This window comes from Coenobita brevimanus, chromosome 14 (genome assembly GCF_032717465.1).
Source record: "Coenobita brevimanus isolate Jiangsu-jjx chromosome 14, ASM3271746v2, whole genome shotgun sequence".
NCBI lineage: Eukaryota > Metazoa > Arthropoda > Malacostraca > Decapoda > Coenobitidae > Coenobita > Coenobita brevimanus.
In genome coordinates this window covers 12,604,877-12,625,136 of record NC_136967.1, presented here as the reverse complement: position 1 = coordinate 12,625,136, position 20,260 = coordinate 12,604,877, and the positions used below count along the sequence as shown (strand labels likewise).

The following is a 20,260-nucleotide window of genomic DNA, read 5'->3' as shown; positions in this document are numbered from 1 at the left end:
GACGAAAAGGAGACACTGCAGTTTGAATACACTGTATCCCACAATCAGTATATAAATTTGTCTGTAACATTAAGAGAAACACTTTACTATTTACCAATTGATAAATATATATTGGTATGTATGATGGGAGTAATGATTTTATTTTATCTTTACATGAATACCCTGCTTCCAGATGCCTATATTTCAACATAACAAGGCTTTCTCATAGTTTTCAGAAGTGCCAAGGTTTGATTTAATGACGGTCATCTTGGATTTGGTCCTCCAGCTACAATTGTTCATAAAGATAACTGAGGACTTTTTAGCCCCTTCACTCCAATGACATACCTATTATTTAATTCCTACTCTCTCCAGACGATTTTATTCACTTTAGGCTAGACTTATGAACTCGGGTGTTTGATACAGCCTATATTAACACCTTTCACATGAGAGGCTATTTCTTAATTGAACAAAGCCGCCTGATGGCAGGAAGAATACAGTACAACCAGAGGCAACATTTGCAAGTCTCGAGATGTCAGGACCATAAACTGAAAAGAAACTGTCGTATTATTAAAACTGACAGTGCTAAAGGAAGGCATAGCCCTAATGTTCGACATAATTAACGACCGGGGGAATGAAGAGTGATCTGTCTCTGACAACGGCCACATTACTCGTATAACCTCTTTAGTTCAGAAAGAGCCCTCCGTGTCCAAATAAATAAGATCTAGATGTGGCAAGTATACAGCATAAAAGTACGGTAAGTCCTAGGGCAGAAAGGGTTATTGGAAAAGACGGTCCCAAGGGCACATTTTATGATCACGTGTCGTTTTTGAAAAAGCTTAGTTTAACGAAACCAACGTTGGACAAAGGCGTGCATATTATTTTTTTCATATTTCTCTATAGCCGAGCTGCATTATTTTTACACTTACTGTTTTGCGTAGGTAATTATTATCAGCACTACATGGATCCCTGAGTATGATCACATGGAACACATTATAGACTACGGTACGAGCTATACAAACGGGCAGGTCAGTTGTACAGGTGATACACCCTACCGCGGTTGCCGTCTCTGGTGCACTGCTGATGTTTCATTGGAATAAATAAACTTTAGCATTAGCAAAGGCATGCCAGCGCAGCGGTGCCAGATTCTTATTATTGTACAGACTGACCCATTTGTCCGTCGTGTTGTGAGTGGCCTTAGAGATTTGGCAACACCGCTGCAAGTGACACACCTGTATCTTCATTTGATTCGATATTAAAGCGATATGTTACAAAAAAAAACAAAAAACTGTTGGAGTTTAAAATGCAAAATAAATACCCGAGAAACAGGTGCAACGAAGTCTGCGTTGCAACGTGGAACACGGCACTGTGAGTCAAACTATAATTTCTTCGTTCTTGCCTTTTTTCTCTCGTAAGTTTTACCAAATATGCTTTACTCAAGAAAGATATCCGATTAATACGTTGCATTGAAGCAGTTAACTCTCCTGAATTTAGATGTTCTTGTAATCTTAGTCGTGTTTCTTCTAGTCAACTGTATTCAACTTAAGGCCTCACGTACTGGACAGATTTATCAAGGCTTCATCTAACCTCACCAGTTTGAAGTCTATCCAAAGCCGAATAAAATCGTCAGGAGATGGCAAGAATTAGATGAAAAATACGTTCCCGGACTGAATGGGTTGAGGCGCAGGCCAACCCACGAGGTTCTGGTAACTTGTGAACAGGACGTGAATGCGTAAAGTGACGTCACGCACAGATCTAGTACGAACCAGAAGTAATTATATCTTCCATGTTATTCATACAATTCACTTCCTTTTTTTACTCTTCTGATACAGAATTACAAACCCAGCGTAATAAAGAAACAAGAGAGCTATACAGGTCAAACTGTGACGTATGGTAGAGCATCTAAATGATTCCAAATAAGAGGAAGTCTGTGTAAATAGTGCGTGACACAGGAGCACGCCAGTCATTTAGGCCAAATGTCTAAAAGAATCTTCATAGCTTGAAAGTTGGTGATTCGGATGGTCACAAATTCTGTCGCACGGCTTACTCGAGTTAGACTCGATTTGCCAGAGTTTACCATATGCAAAATTACGACTCATTTCTGACGTCATTAAATGGAGCTCAGACCGCGAACTTAAATGAAACATTTGAATATTCTGAACCAGCATTACAGTGACGAGTTCATTAGAATTTGTAACCTAGACACGATGCGCCAGAATACTTATTTTTTTTTTTTTTTTTTTTTTTTTTTTTTTTGCCTATCGACCATTGGGGCAAAGCCCCTGGTCATTAAGGCCAGATATATATATATATATATATATATATATATATATATATATATATATATATATATATATATATACCCATATATACATACATATACAAACATATATATATACGTACATACACACACACACTTCCATGCATATATATACAGACATACCGCTCATTGGCTCAGTGGTAACATTCTCGCTTGCCATCTGGTAGACAGGAGTTCGCGCCTGGCTCAGGTTGCGAAAAGTTTCACTGACGAAGTGGGTGGATACTGTCTCCTTTGAGCAAGGGGACGGGTGTGTGCGTGTGTGAAGGTCACAGCCTTGCCCTTAGATCGGACTATATGAGCTCTCAGCTTCCTTCCAGGAGGGTAAAAAGCTGACGGATCACGACCATCAAGTGATCCTGACCAACCCGGTGAATTACTTTCAATCACACGTATATATATATATATATATATATATATATTTATCTATCTATCTATCTATCTATCTATCTATATATATATATATTTATTTATTTATTTATTTATATATATATCATATATATATATATATATATATATATCTATTTATATATATATATATATATATATATATATATTACTAATGCTGCACGGTACTAAGTTTTTTGGACCTTACATTACAAACAAAAATGCCTAATCTAAAGAACCTGAAACTAATCACCTAACTGACAAATCACTAACCTATACTAAATCCTAAAGAGACAAATAACTAAACCTACACTAATGGTAGAAAGACCTCGACCAAGAGAACACCATCGACTGCAGATATGTAATGCCTCTCTACATTACACACCTACACTTATCACTTTGTGACTGTCAGTCGAGGCACAACTTAATGTAGGGGACATCAATATATGAAAGAAAACCAGACGAGTCAGGAACATTTCCATATACGTCAGCTGTCGGCCCTAATTAGTAACTTCAGGAACATGGTATAATGTATTTACATAATATGTACAAAAAGTGAAGAACCTCGCCCAACAGACACCATCGACTGCAAGTGCCCAATATCTTTCTATATTGCACACTTGCACTCATCAGCTGGTGACTGTCAGTTGAGGAACGGGATTTAATGTAGGGGACATCAATATTAGAAATAGATCAGTGGGAAGAGGAACTATTTCAAATACGTCAACTGTCAACCCTAATTAATAGTACAATATATACATATTTACAGTTGATAAAAACCATAACCATACAGTAAAAAAGTCACATCACCCTGATCAGTCCGGTCTCTCTCAGGAAAGCCATCAATTTATCAGTCATAACAATGTCCCCATCACCCAGGATGGTGGAAAGGGTGAAGGGGACGTCTACTGCGCCGCAGTAATTTATAAGTAAAGCACGTTCACGAATAAATCGCCGACAGCGCAGGATGATAGATAACACCGCATTACAGATGTCACAGTGCGGTGGGAAGCGTCTTTCCATATATGGTTTCATGTGTGTTAGAACGGTGGCTTTGAGGCGTACTCTCGCCAGTACTTTTTCTTCAAGGCGACTGGTTCGGTTGGCGGTGTCCCAGTCGCCCAGGTGCGGCTTACAAGTTGGAATATTTAGCCTGGTCCACTGACCTTGCCCCAAAAGATTTATTGATTTCTTTCCGAGAGAGAGACTCGACCGTAGATCACGAGGAACGTCCCAAGTCTCCTCGAGCTCTACAGCCGACTTTGCAAGTAAGTCAGCCTGCTCATTGCCGTAGATACGACAATGACCAGGCACCCAGATCAGCGTGATTGACTTGTTGCATGAATGTAACTTATTAACGATGCGGCCCTGGATCTCGTGAGAGTCCGAAGTGCAAGATGCAATTGCCTGAAGGGCTGATTTTGAATCTGAAAATATGACAAATGAGTCATGCTTAGAATTGAGAGCATAGTCTATGGCTTTGTCAATAGCAAAAAGTTCGGAGGTAAACAAAGACTATGAGAAAATGCTAGGAAATTTATTTCCTAGTCCTGTACATTTAGTTGTTATCAAACGTGTAGATTTCTATCGTACAGTGAGAGTTGAGGTCAACACAAGAATTATATGGACAGAAACAGATACGTATGATGTAGCGTGTTGCCACTGTTATTGCCCCAGGTTCCTCTGGACGGAAATAACGTGGACTATAGGCTAAAGCGGCCCTCCTTCGAGGGATAATGAGGGAGTTGGGGGACGTAATTACTCATACCCGAGTACTCATATCAGTGCCACAGCATGAATTCGTCTCTCCAGCACTGTGACGTAGCGTGTATTACATTAATGAGAAGCATGTCAGTATGACAAATACAGAACAGCTTACATTTCAAACTGCCAAAGTAAAGGATACTACAGTATAAAAATTTCAAATTGGAACCGACATTACCATCATTGCAATAGCGTACATTAATATCATTCACTGGTTACAGACATTACTTACAAGATCTGTAGAACTTTGTCTCTTATAGTCTCTCCTGTAGACCAAGCTTCTATAAGAACTGAATACCTAAACTGACAGTATGATATTTCCGTAACAAAAAACTAGTACACTGCCTACATTCTTACTTTTCCAGTAGTGATGCATGATACATAAACTGTATAAAATAGTCTACATACTTACCATTCCAGTAACGACGGACATTACAAAAGAAAAAAATCTGCATTACATAGCTAACATTTAATTACTCCAGTTGCACTGGACAGAATAATGCTTGCGTGTCATAGCATAGTAGTGTTCAGAGTGAAGAATGCTTGTGTGACTCGGGGCGGGCACAGGTAAGCCCAAAGGAGGTAGAATCCCCAACAATTTTCCTGTCGGTACAAGGTGCCCTTTTAAGCCCCGTCCACACTAGGGGTCATGCAGCACACTCTGTCGCATGTTGTGTTGCTCAACTCGGGTTTTCTTGTCGCGGAGGGTTTGTGCCATGAGCTTCTGGCAAATCTGGCAGAGGAGGTAATTCACGGTGACAGTGCATGCCGCAATACCCTCACTACCCGTCTGGCTTCTGTTGAGAGCAGTTAATGCTTGCACCACATTTTTCCCCTATTGTTTTACTGTTTGGCACAACACAATGCCACAATGCTGAATGCATCACATCACAGTCTCTTGAACTGCTACTGCGTTCGTGTCCCTCCTCCTCCACTTGAAGTTCAACGGTAACTGGCGAACACTGCCCATTGTAGTAGTGTGGACATCATGGGCCTCAGCAACACGAGTTGGGCAGCATGACTCACAACAGAACGCACTGCATGACCCTTAGTTTAGACTGACCCTCACCCACCCCTCTCTCTCTCTCTCTCTCTCTCTCTCTCTCTCTCTCTCTGGGTAGTAATCGAGAAGGCGTATGATTTTTTTTCTTAAATTAAAGTCTCAACTCCCAAGCTGTGTACGCCACTGTGTGATACCAATCGAAGATGAGCGAGAACAAGGCTAGTGTGACAAAGGACTCATAATAAGTTACTAATGCTGCACGGTACTAAGTTACCATCATTTTAGCAGTGATGATCAGTGCAAGAACTGTAAATTATAACCTACTGATACTTAATTCCTTAGTGATAAATAGCCTACTGTATATAAGTCTTGCGTAACATAAGAAAGTTGAGATCCCTCGGAGAGCATGTACCTCCTCCAATGCCAAAAATTTTAAGATCTGCTCCTGTATTTCCTCATTCTTACTTGACGAATATTTTAGTTTCACATAGTCAGTTAATTCTACGGCCTTAGTCTGCCCTGCTACAACTCACAGAGAGCGGGTACCTCTGCCAACAACAGTAACATTTTTCATGTATTATTGCACTCGGATTCGGATCCATCTCAAACTCTAATCAACTCTTCCTAGACGCACTGCCTGCCTATTCACCGCATTTCACTTAAAGTCGATAATAGCTTTTTGAGATACCTTCTACACAAACAGACAAAGAGACAGACACGGGTGAATGCCTCGTTGGTGGAATTAGTAACGCAATCAGACTCGAGGTTTTTACCAGATTTTATAACTGAATGGGATCAGATGGAAACGGGGCTGAATGCGATGTACTGAGATAGGCTGTGACCCATTCAGTCGCAGAGGTTTATTACAGCTGAAGAGAAAGCGGCAGTCAGAAAAAGAATTATGAAGAAACTGAAATATGTGACGACATTGCGGTAATGGCCATCTGGGACGCCATCTATGATATCATCACTGTAAATGTTCATGTAAAAAATTGCTAACTTTTGTTTGTGAAAAGGCCAGACGTTATGCTTTCCAACCACGTATGTCGGTCACTCGTACCATTATATGCAAATGAGATTAAATATGACACCAAGAGATTCAGAACCACTTGAAAATTATGTATTCGAGTATACAGTAAAATAAATCTATGATCTGATTTTCTTTCGTATTTTTCATATCTTATGGTTTTGTCCCCTAAAACCACCAACCTCATCCCTTTTTGCTTCTGAATCACTAATTTCTTGAGTATACAGTGTGCTGTGATATCTAATGAAAATACATTTTTTTTTGTCGAATTTGTATTTACAACATAATGCTTTCATGTAAAGGACTGTCTAATTATTAATTTGCTTTGCTTTGTGTTAAAGCTTGAATGTCTGTTATCATGAATTTCAGGCTTTCGTATCCCCTACTGATGCTGTTGTCTACACTTCTCCATGACAAGTCGCGCTTTTCAAACCAACATAATTTACGGATTAGCATTAGTATTGATTCTGTTGCCAAGCGAGCTGTTGGTCAAGTGTGCGTGTTAAGGACTGATTATTAAGACTGAGAGTGTGAAGCTGTAAAGAAGCCCTCAATGTCTTCCGATAATTTCAAAATGACATGATGATAGAAGAATATGCGTGACTTCTAAGGATCGCTGCTAACTAAACTGTGCAGTGTGGGATAAAACTGATGACGCCTAACAAATGCAGATGATACTATAAATGACTCAGAAATTAGGTGCTTCCTAGCATCTTCGGGCAATCGATTTTAAAGGTACGTAGCAAGAAAGTATTAATTATGACCACACCATTTCCACCTCCCACTGCGCCGGCTTAGGTTCCACGAGGTGAGCTCCAAAGGGAAAATATTTTGCCCTCGTTCATTTAGGAGAACAAAGGGCATTACGACAGACACTGAGCCCCAAAGATTCCCTGCTCTCGCCGCACCTCCTGGAAATCATTCTTCCTCTTGAGATTGATTACGCCAGGTAAGAAGTGCGTGGCTGCAGTCAGATTGGAGTTTCGGAGTCAAGTAAATCTTCTCCAACCTGAGTCGATAGGCACTATACTCGTCTCCTGAAAATCATGTTGCATATTTTCCACCCGTGTATGTTCAGCATAATGCTGTCTTTGAATAAGACAACTAAGACTTGATCATTGTGCGTTGACAGTGATGTCTTGTCTTTCACACTCACTGGTCTTCAGATTCGGCCTGAAGACGATCAATACAATTGAGATGGATTATTTCCTTAGCAATCTAATGTGCACAAATTGTCACTTAATATGAGTTCTTTGGTTTACCTTCCTGCAGGATCTGAATCAAGTTGTTTTGTATTAATTGCATAGATTTCTGTAATTTATTTGAAATAAAGATGATGCCCTCGAGAAGAAAAAAAAATAGACTTGGATGCTTCAGCTAACTCAGAATTAACAGATTTAACAGATATCTTAATTCATTTTAAGTTGTACAGTACACTGTACACACAATTGTTCATGAACTATTCATTACATCTCATATCTATATCTATCTGCATTAATCAGTCTATCTATCTATCTGTCTGTCTGTCGATCTGGCCATCCTTAAGTACTCTTGACAGTTTTTTTGTGCATGCATTTCTCTCTCTCTCTCTCTCTCTCTCTCTCTCTCTCTCTCTCTCTCTCTCTCTCTCTCTCTCTCTCTCTCTCTCTCTCACTCACACACACACACACACACACACACACACACACACACACGTTCCAAGTTCTTTCTGAAGTTTGAAGATGACAAGCGAAAGTTACACCATCTGGCCTCAGGGCTGAACCTCGTGAATGAGAGTTGTGTGGGTTTTTCGCGTTTCTTTGTGTGGTGAAGGAAAAAATATGTTCCTGTGTTTGCTGTGGTTTGGTGAAAAAAATCAATAATATATATGGAGTCAGTTTATCTCCTTTACCCAGATGAAGTGGTTATATTTTATTATTGGTACCACCAGGCGATTTTGTTCAGCTCTGAAGAGATTTTTCGAGCCAGAGGAGTGTTATATATAGCTTTCATAAATCCCCTCACGTTAGCGGTCGTTCCTAAGTTGTACAGTATACAATCACCACCAGCTGCAAGAGTAATATATAAAGTACGACATCGGAGTGCAAGGGTTAATCTTTATGTTTTCTTAGGTCAATGATATACAGTATTCTTTGCTAAAGGATTGGCATGATTTCATTATTCATTTCTGTAATTATTTACAATCACACAAGGACTGTGCACGCCTATATGCAGTATATTTATTAACCTATTGCAGACTTTGCTTTTTATTACTCTTTCTCTGCATTATATATTCTTTGTTTTACTGGAAGCTCTGATTTAGGATGATAAAAGGATCAAGATTAGTAGCCTTTACTATCAAAATATTTACGTAAGATGTAACGTCAGCCGATCGGCGCCTGGTGGTCTAACGGGTTAAGGAGCTCCAGCCGAATGTGCTCCATAAGGGTTTGAATCCGAGGAGAAGGTTGAGGTTTATTGCTCACCTAAATCCAGTAATGGAAAACAACTGATTACTCTCCTTTACCCTTAAAGCTCAGGGGTCTAGCAAGCTGAGTCCTTCCCATATGCATTATTTTGTTTTCAAAAATAGGCTGTTTTCAGCCATTCATACTTCCGTAACTACAGCACCTAGAACTTTCAAATAAAGGCCACAATAGCCTACTCATCAATCCTTCTTCTTTCGATTGCAAGTGTCCCCAGTTCTCTAGGTGCAGGCATTGTGTAGGTAGGAGATAATGATTGGAGGCAATTTGGGGGTCGACGAGGCTCTGTCCGTATGAGTGGGCGAGTTGGTGGTTAGTGTGCGCAAGTCATGTGCCTGTTTTGCTCAGATGGGGAGTCCATGCTGTCACTTCCTCACACTCCACCGTAACAGTAGGAATGGTGAGAGAACAGTTTTCCCAGCTGGGAAACGAAGCCTTTATTCTACATTTAATCATTTACTGTTTTTCTGTTGCTGGTCAGTAGTATAAAAGTGCCCAGGAGTACGCACGCGTACTCCTGGGCAATGGGTAACGGGCATCCCCCCTCCCCCTACTCCCCCCACCCTTTGAATACTACTGGGCATGCCTTCAGGCAAACCCCACTTCAAGCCCCTGTCCAGGTCTACGCACGCGTACTCCTGGGCACTATGTAATAGGCATCCACCTTCTCTCTTGCGTAGTACTGGGCATGCCTTCAAGCAAACTCCACTTCAATCCCCTGTCCAGGTCTACGCAAGCTTAATCCTGGACACTTCGTAATAGGTATTCCCCCCCCATTATTAGGTCACATACCTCCTGTCCAAATCTACACAGGGTTGAACATGTTTTAATCAAGAGAGTTCATGTCGCACGTCCACCTTCTGTGGTGGGTGGTGGGTAAATGACTGAGGGAAAGCTCGAGTGAGCGGCTTTGACTAACTGTCATAGGCGAGTAACTCTCCCTCTCTCTCTCTCTCTCTCTCTCTCTCTCTCTCTCTCTCTCTCTCTCTCTCTCTCTCTCTCTCTCTCTCTCTCTCTCTCTCTCTCTCTCTCTCTCTCTCTCTCTCTCTCTCTCTCTCTCTCTCTCTTCATTCTCCTTTCTATCTACTTTCTCCTTATTCTCCACACCATTACCACTATTATTACCTGATTTAAGAAACGTCTTCTCATATAAAAGACAAATGAAAAACAAAGAGAAATATTTGTCGTCCCCCTCCTCCTCCTCCCCTTCCCCATCCCCCTCCCTCTTCCTCCTCCCACTGCCAGCAAGGAGTCCCCCCCAACCCTTCCCCCCCTCCCACTCTAATTTTAGGCCACAACCTCCTGTCCACAGCTACGCAGGCCACACCACCCCCGCCCCCCCGTCCAAATCTACTCAGGCTGAAGATGTTTAATGGTTAAGGAGAGTAATCAGTTGTTTTCCATTATTGGATTTAGGTGAGCAATAAACCTCAACCCTCTCCTCGGATTCAAACTCTTATGGAGCACATTCGGCTGGAGCTCCTTAACCCGTTAGACCACCAGGCGCCGATCGGTTGACGTTACATCTTACGCAAATATTTTGATAGTAAAGACTACTAATCTTGATTCTCTTATCATCCTAAATCAGAGCTTCCGGTAAACTAAAGAATATATAATGCAGAGAAAGAGTAATAAGAAGTAAAGTCTACAATACTGTAGGTTAATAAATACACTGCATATAGGCGTAATGAGTCCTTGTGTGATTGTAAATAATTACAGAAATGAAAAATGAAACCATGCCAATCCTTTAGCAAAGAATACTATATATCATTGACCTAAGAAAACATAAAGATTAACCCTTGCACTCCGATGTCGTACTTTATATATTACTCTTGCAGCTGGTGGTGATTGTATACTGTACAACTTAGGAAAGACCGCTAACGTGAGGGGATTTATGAAAGCTATATATAACACTCCTCTGGCTCGAAAAATCTCTTCAGAGCTGAACAAAATCGCCTGGTGGTACCAATAATAAAATATAACCACTTCATCTGGGTAAAGGAGATAAACTGACCCCATATATATTATTGATTTTTTTCACCAAACCACAGCAAACACAGGAACATATTTTTTCCTTCACCACACAAAGAAACGCGAAAAACCCACACAACTCTCATTCACGAGGTTCAGCCCTGAGGCCAGATGGTGTAACTTTCGCTTGTCATCTTCAAACTTCAGAAAGAACTTGGAACGTGTGTGTGTGTGTGTGTGTGTGTGTGTGTGTGTGTGTGTGTGTGTGTGTGTGTGTGTGAGTGAGAGAGAGAGAGAGAGAGAGAGAAAGAAAGAAAGAAATGCATGCACGAAAAAACTGTTAAGAGTACTTAAGGATGACAAGATCGACAGACAGATAGATAGGTAGATAGACTGATTATTGCAGATAGATACAGATATGAGATGTAATGGATACTTCAAGAACAACTGTGTTTAAAGTGTACTGTACAACTTAAAATGAATTAAGATAACTATTAAATCTGTTATTTCTGAGTTAGCTGAAGCATCCAAGTCTATTTTTTTTTTCTTCTCGAGGGCATCATCTTTATTTCAAATAAATTACAGAAATCGATACAATTAATACAAAAACCTTGATTCAGATCCTGCAGGAAGGTAAACCATAGAACTCATACTAACTGACAATTTGTGCACATTAGATTGCTAAGGATATAATCCATCTCAATAGTATTGTTCGTCTTCAGGCCGAATCTGAAGACCAATGAGTGTGAAAGACAAGACATCACTGTCAACGCACAATGATCAAGTCTTAGTTGTCTTATTCAATGACAGCATTATGCTGAACATACACGGGTGGAAAATATGCAACATGATTTTCAGGAGACGAGTATAGTGCCTATCGACTCAGGTTGGAGAAGATTTACTTGACTCCGAAACTCCAATCTGACTGCAGCCACGCACTTCTTACCTGGCGTAATCAATCTCAAGAGGAAGAATGATTTCCAGGAGGTGCGGCGAGAGCAGGGAATCTTTGGGGCTCAGTGTCGGCTGTAATGCTCTTTGTTCTCCTAATTGAACGAGGGCAAAATATTTTCCCTTTGGAGCTCACCTCGTGGAACCTAAGCCGGCGCAGTGGGAGGTGGAGATGGTGTGGTCATAATTAATACTTTCTTGCTACGTACCTTTAAAATTGATTGCCCGAAGATGCTAGGAAGCACCTAATTTCTGAGTCATTTATAGTATCATCTGCATTTGTTAGGCGTCATCAGTTTTATCCCACACTGCACAGTTTAGTTAGCAGCGATCCTTAGAGGTCACGCATATTCTTCTATCATCATGTCATTTTGAAATTATCGGAAGACATTGAGGGCTTCTTTACAGCTTCACACTCTCAGTTTTAATAATCAGTCCTTAACACGCACACTTGACCAACAGCTCGCTTGGTATCAGAATCAGTACTAATGCTAATAATCTGTAAATTATGTTGGTTTGAAAAGCGCGACTTGTCATGGAGAAGTGTCGACAACAGCATCAGTAGGGGATACGAAAGCCTGAAATTCATGATAACAGACATGCAAGCTTTAACACAAAGCAAAGCAAATTAATAATTAGACAGTCCTTTACATGAAAGCTTTATGTTGTAAATACAAATTCGACAAAAAAAAAATGTATTTTCATTAGATATCACAGCACACTGTATACTCAAGAAATTAGTGATTCAGAAGCAAAAAGGGATGAGGTTGGTGGTTTTAGGGGACAACACCATAAGATATGAAAAATACGAAAGAAAATCAGATCATAGATTTATTTTACTGTATACTCGAATGCATATTTTTCAAGTGGTTCTGAATCTCTTGGTGTCATATTTAATCTCATTTGCATATAATGGTTCGAGTGACCGACATACATGGTTGGAAAGCATAACGTCTGGCCTTTTCACAAACAAAAGTTAGCAATTTTTTACATGAACATTTACAGTGATGATATCATAGATGGCGTCCCAGATGGCCATTACCGCAGTGTCGTCACATATTTCAGTTTCTTCATAATTCTTTTCCTGAATGCCGCTTTCTCTTCAGCTGTAGAAAACCCCCGCGACTGAATGGGTCACAGCCTATCTCAGTACATCGCATTCAGCCCCGTTTCCATCTCATTACATCCACTTGACTTATTATAGAATTTGGTAAAAACCTCTTGTCTGAATACGTTACTAATTCCGCCAACGAGGCATTCACCTGTGTTTGGCTCTTTGTCTGTTTGTGTAGAAGATATTTCAAAAAGCTACTATCGACTTTCAATGAAATGTGCTGGATAGGCAGGCAGTGCGTCTAGGAAGAGCTGATTAGAGTTTGAGATAGATCTGAATCCGGGTGCAAAAATGCATCATAAATGTTATTGTTGTTGGCAGAGGTATCCGCTTTCTGGGAGTGTGTAACAGGGCAGACCAAGGCCGTAGAATTAACTGACTATGTGAAACTGTAAAAATATTCAAGAATTAGGAAATATAGCAGTAGATCATAGAATTTATTGGTATTGGAGGAGGTACACTCTCTCCGAGGGCTCTCAACTTTCCTATGTTTTGCAAGACGTATATGCAGTAGGCTATTTATCACTAAGGATGTAAGTATCAGTAGGTTATGAACTACGGTTCTTACACTGAGTATCACTGCTGAAATGATGGTAAGTTAGTACCGTGCAGCATTAGTAACTTACTTATTATGAGTGCTTTGTCACACTAGCTTTGTTCTCTCTCATCATCGTATGGTATCACACAATGGCGCACACAGCTTGGGAGTTGAGACAGTAGCTTAAGAAAAAAATCGAATCCCTTGCCGATTACTACCTAGAAAGAGAGAGAGAGAGAGAGAGAGAGGGGGGGGGGTCAGTCTAAAGTCCTGTCCACACCAGGGGTCATGCAGTACGCTTTGTTGGGAGACGTGCTACCTAACTCGTGTTGCTGATGCCCATGATGTCCACATTAATACAGTGGGCAGTGTGCGCCACTTACTGTTTTGCTTCAAGTGAAGGAGGAGGAGGACACCAACGCAGCAGCAGTTCAAGAGACTGCGATGTGAAGCATTCAGCATTGTGGCACTGTGTTGTGCCAAACAGTAAAACAATAGGAAAAAATTGTGGTGCAAGCATTGACTGCTCTCAACAGAAGCCAGACGGCTAGTGAGGGCACTGCGGCACGCGCTGTCACCATAAATTACCCCCTCTCCCAGATTTGCCAGAAACTCACGGCTCAAACCTTCCGCGGCACGAAAACCCGAGTTGAGCAACACAACGTGAGACAGAGCGTGCTGCATGACCCCAAGTGTGGACTGGGCTTAAGAGGGCACCTTGTAACCGGCAGGAAAAGTGTTGGGGACTCAATCTCCTTTGGGCTTACCTGTCCCCGCCCCGAGTCACACAAGCATTCTTCACACTGAACACTACTATGCTATGACACACAAGCATTATCCTATCCAGTGCAACTGAGGTAATTAAATGTTAGCTATGTAATGCAGATTTTTTTTTTTTATGTCCATCGTTACTGGAATGATATCATGCATCACTACTGGAAAAGTAAGAATGTAGGCAGTGTACTAGTTTTTTGTTTTGGAAATATCATAGTCAGTTTTGGTATTCAGTTCTTATAGCAGCTTGGTCTACCGGAGAGACTATAAGAGACAATGTTCTACAGATCTTCTAGGTATTGTCTGTAACCAGTGAATGATATTAATATAGGCTATTAAATGAAGTTCACTATTATTGCAATGATGGTAATGTAGTTTCCAGTTTGCAATATTTATACTGTAGTATCCTTTACTTTGGCAGTTTGAAATGTAAGCTGTTCTGTATTTGTCATACTGACATGCTTCTCATTAATGTAATACACGCTACGTCACAGTGCTTGAGAGAGACGAATTCATGCTGTGGCACTGATATGAGTACCCGGGTGTTAGTAATTACGTCCCCCAACTCCCTCATTATCCCTCGAAGGAGGGCCGCTTTAGCCTATAGTCCACGTTATTTCCGTCCAGAGGAACCTGGGGCAATAACAGTGGCAACACGCTACATCATACGTATCTGTTTCTGTCCATATAATTCTTGTGTTGACCTCAACTCTCACTGTACGATAAAGATCTACGCGTTTGATGACAACAGACAGTACAGGACTAGGAAATAAATTTCCTAGCATTTCTTCATAGTCTTACTGGCCCACCGTGTCTAGGTCGCAAAATCTGATAAACTCGTCGCTGTAATGCTGGCTCAGAATATTTAAAGGTTTCGTTTAAGTTCGCGGTCTGAGCTCTATTTATTGAAGTCAGAATTGAGTTGTAATTTTGCATATGCTACAGAAAAATCTGGTAAATCGAATCTAACTCGAGGAAGCCGTGCGACTGAATTTGTGACCGTCCGAATCCCAACTCTCAAGCTATGAAGATTCCTTTTGACATCTGGCCTAAATGACTGGCTTGCACCTGTGTCACGCACTATTTTCAGAGACTTCCTTTGATTTGGAATCATGTAGATGATTTATCATACGTCACAGTTTGGCCTGGTAGTTTTCTCGATGCTTTATTACGCCGTGTTTGTAAATCTGTATCAGGAGAGTAAGAAAAAGAAGTAAATTGTATGACATAGTATGGCAGATATAAATATCCTTGTTCGTACTAGATCTGTGGGTGACGTCACTTCACGCATTCACGTCCTGTTCACAAGTTGCCAGAACCTCGTGGGTGAACTGTGCCTCAACCCATTTAGCCCGAGGACGTATTTTTCGTCTAATTCTTGCCATCTCCTGACGATTTTATTCGGCTTTTGATAGACTTCAAACTGGAGAGGTTAGATGAAGCCTTGATAAATCTCTCCAGTACGTGAGGCCTTTCTTAAGTTTAATACAATCGACTTGCAGAAGCACGAATAAGATTTCAAGAACATTCAAATTCAGGGAGTTAACTGCTTGAATGCAACATATTATTCGGATATCTTTCTTGAGTAAAGCATATTTGTTAAAACTTATGAGAGAAAAAGGCACCAACGTGGAAATATAGTTTGACTCATAGTGCCGTGTTCCACGTTGTATCGCAGACTTCACTACACCTGTTTCACGGCTATTTATTCTGCATATTAAACCCCAACAATTTTTCTATGTGATATATAGCTTTAATATCGACGCAGTTTTGCATGAATAACGTACATGAAGATACAGAGGTGCCACTTGCAGCGGTGCTGTCAAATCTCTAAGGCCACGCACAGCACGACTGACAAGTGGCTCAGTTGGTACAGTACAATAGTGATAAGAATCTGGCAACTCTGTCCTGGCATGACATTACCTATTCTAATGAAGCCACAGCAGTGTACCAGAGACGGCAACCGCGTCAGGGTGTATCACCTGTACAACTTACCTACCCGTTTGTATAGTACCGTAGTCTATAGTGTGTTCCATGTGATCATACTCAGGGATCCATGTAGTGCTGATAATAGATACCTACGCGGAACAGTAAGTGTACAAATAATGCAGATCGGCCATAAAGAGGCCATTTCATACTTCTTAACCTTAACCAAACTAAAAGGAGAAGTGTGAAAATAATAATAATATGCACGCCTTTGTCCAACATTGGTTTCTTTAAAGTAAGCCTATTCAAGAACGACACGTGATCATAAAATGTGCCCTTGGGACCGTCTTTTCCAATAACCCTTTCTGCCCTAGGACTTACCGTACTTTTATGCTGTATACTTGCCACATCTAGATCTTACTTATTTGGACACGGAGGGCTCTTTCTGAACTAAAGAGGTTATACGAGTAATGTGGCCGTTGTCAGAGACAGATCATTCTTTATTCTCCCGTCGTTAATGATGTCGAACATTAGGGCTATGCCTTCCTTTAGCACTGTCAGTTTTAATAATACAACAGTTTCTTTTCAGTTTATGGTTCTCACATCTCGAGACTTGCAAATGTTGCCTCTGGTTGTACTGTATTCTTCCTGCCATCAGACGGCTTTGTTCAATTAAGAAATAGCCTCTCGTGTGAAAGGTGTTAATATAGGCTGTATCAAACACCCGAGTTCGTAAGTCTAGCCTAAAGTGAATAAAATTGTCTGGAGAGAGAAGGAATTAAATAATAGGTATGTCATTGGAATGAAGGGGCTAAAAAGTCATCAGGAATCTTTGTGAACAATTGTAGCTGGAGGACCAAATCCAAGATGACCGTCATTAAATCAAACCTTGGCACTTTGGAAACAATGAGAAAGCCTTGTTATGTTGAAATATGGGCATCTGCAGGCAGGGAATTCATGTAAAGATAAAATAAAATCATTACTCCTATACCTCATACATACCAATACATTTTTATCATTTGGTAAATATTAAAGTGTTTCTATTAATGTTAAGCGCAAATGTATATATTGATTGTGAGATTATTTAAATTGTAGTATCCCCTTATCTTTACTGGTGTTGCAATGCTGTACGTTTACGCGCTTCGTCTTATGCAGCACCATAATTTTCATCCTCATAATAATCTTATTCACATACTTGCTGTCTTCCTGATTATTTGCAGCCACTCCAACTTACGTCCCTGCACAACACTCATCGCTGAATCCCAGTCTCCCTCCAGCTATACCATCGCTAGCAACCCACTGTCAGTTTCACGACTATAAGTTCAAGAGTGCATCAGAAGCAGGTGGCTACATTGACAAAATTAGATGTAACTGATCATTTATCAGTTTGCAGCATCACATAGTTCATGCTAGTTTGTGAGGTAGCCACACTTGAACCTGGTGCGGACAATATCTTTACTGCAGACGTTGATTTAATGACTGAAAGTCGACGTTTTGTGGGCACTGAGTCAACAACTGTGCAATGGTAAAGAAGGAACGGAGTCGGCTTAGCACACCTAATCTCTTGAAAGCAGATTTTACAAGAGATGAAATATGATCTTGCCAAGATAAGTCCTGAGTGAATGAAACCCCAAGCATGTTCAAGGATGATGCAGGATTCAGCTGAATATTATCAAATATTAGTGGGTACTCCTGTGGAAGATTGTGTCGGGTTGATAGGTGTAAAAACTGAGTTCTTGATGCATTAAAAACAACAAGATTATTTTTACCCCCTCAGAGATACGAGCCAAGTCAGACATTACGTTTGCCGTAGCCTCATCCCTTGTCTGTTGAAGCAACTGCTGAGATGGACGTTGCGGGAACCGATTGGAAAGGTGATGGGTGGAATCATCAGCATACAAGTGGATAGGATTAGATGTTCAGCTTAGAAGATCATTGATGAATAGAAAGAAGAAGGTCGGTGATAGGACAGAGCCCTGAGGAACACCACTGTTGATAGATCTAGGAGAAGAACGATGGCCGTCTACAACAGCGGCTATAGAACGACCAGAAAGGAAGCTAGAGATGATGGCACAGATAGAAGGATAGAAACCGTAAGAGGGCAGTTTGGAAATTAAAGATTTATGCCAGACTCGATTGAAAGACTTGGAGATATCAAGTGCGATGGCAAAGCTTTCACCAAAGTCCTGAAAGGAGGATGACCAGGAGTCTGAAAGGTAGGTGAGAAGATCGCCTGTGGAGTGTCCCTGACGGAAGAAGATTGTGATAAGAAAGATGCTTTAAAGTTTTTCTGTTAAGAATTAACTCGAAAACTTTTGAGACACAGGATGTTAAGCAACTGGACAATAGTTAGATGGTTGGGAATAGTCACCCTTCGCTGGGACTGGCTGAATGAGAGCAAACTTTCAGCAAGAAGGAAAGGTACAAGTTGAAAGTCAAAGGCGAAAGAGTTTACGTAGGCAGGGTGTAAGCACAGAAGCACAGTTCTTGAGGACAACAGGAGGGACTCCATTAGGCCCATATGCCTTGTTAGTATTAAGGCCAGTGATAGCAGAAAATACATCATCTGAAAACATTTTAATGTCAGCCATGAGGAAGTCAGAGGGGGGAAGTGATGGAGGAACAGCACCGGAATCATCTAAGGTGGAATTGGAGGAGAAAGTCTGAGCAGCCGGCACCCCTCCAAGGACTTCCCCCGGACCCCCGGGCGGGCTCACTCCCCACCCCGACGAAGGCGATGCCCTGTCATAAAAGACTTTGTAGTTACTTGTAGTGGAGTTTTCTATATATTAGACTTGTGGGCGAGCGGTTGTTATATTTGAGTAGCTTGTAAGTAGATAATCTTCTTTCCCATTTGTCATGTAGTGACAGGAGAGGTAAAGAATAGTATGGGACTATTTTTATTTGTCTTGGAAATATTGACAAGTCTCTCACACAGAGCAGAGTATAAAGTAGAGTCCCGCTAGCTATCTCTCTGTCTCGCTCTCTCTGTCTCTCTCTCAAGTTCCCAAGCCCTTCTCCCTGCGACCTGTTTGTTCTAAGGCTAGCTTCTTTCTGAGCTCTCTTTCCTAAATTCTGGTGTAACAGGAGACGTATCACGTGTGTTCCTTGTGGGTGGAAAGTTCTAGAAGCCTGTGTGTGAGTATGTGTGTATGTGTGTGTATGGTCACTAAGGCTTTGTTTACCGGTGGATTGCTGACAACTAACTGCGTCATCTCCTTACTGGCCACTGTCGTCAGCTTTCCTCAGTGTAATTTGCAAGCTCATTTCCCATTCCCAGGCTCGCATAGAGCTGTCTATCTATCTATTTATCTATCTATCTATTATGATTTGTAACTACAATGTGGAGTCCCAATACATTGCTCGATCATGAGAAAATGGCGTACCATCGACAGTTAATAGTCCTAACATATTAATACATATTATATACACATTATAATGAACTTATAAGCTAATTAAGTGAAATACATAATATTGTAAAAGTAACATAATTGTATGAATATTGTATACATATAATATTTATAGTAAATAGTGATTATTCAGTAATATTACATTTTAAACAAGTTGTATACATATTTGAATAAATGCATTAAAAGTAAATTATTTAACTGTAATACAGTATGTACTTGGGTTATTGTAGTGAAATGCATAACTGTGTTGGCCTTATAATTGTAGTTACATTTTGTTAATGCAACTGTTACATAAGTGTCTTGGCCTTATAACTGTAGTTGAAGTTACATAAAAGTTACATCTTGTTAATGCAACTGTTACATAAATGGTACATATTGTTTGTAGTTACATAATTGTAGTTAAAGTTACATAAAAGTTACATCTTGTTAATGCAACTGTTACATAAATTGGTACATATTGTTTGTAGTTACATAATTGTAGCAAGTGTAACATAATGCAATCGTTTGTCGTTACATAATTGTTACATATCGTTTGTAGTTACATAATTGTAGTTAAAGTTACATAAAAGTTACATCTTGTTAATGCAACTGTTACATAAATGGTACATATTGTTTGTAGTTACATAATTGTAGC

General features: G+C 40.5%; 1 protein-coding gene across 2 annotated transcripts in view; it reads right to left on the bottom strand.

Moving 5' to 3' along the window:
* Positions 1-1,038, bottom strand: part of LOC145419099 (sodium-coupled monocarboxylate transporter 1-like) — a 63,216-nt gene extending 62,178 nt beyond the window's left edge. For both annotated transcript variants that reach the window (XM_080287343.1, XM_080287350.1), the window contains exon 1: positions 999-1,038. The gene's annotated coding sequence lies outside the window, so the exon portion shown is untranslated. The remainder of the gene's footprint in view (positions 1-998) is intronic.
* Between the last annotated feature and the right edge of the window lie 19,222 nt (positions 1,039-20,260).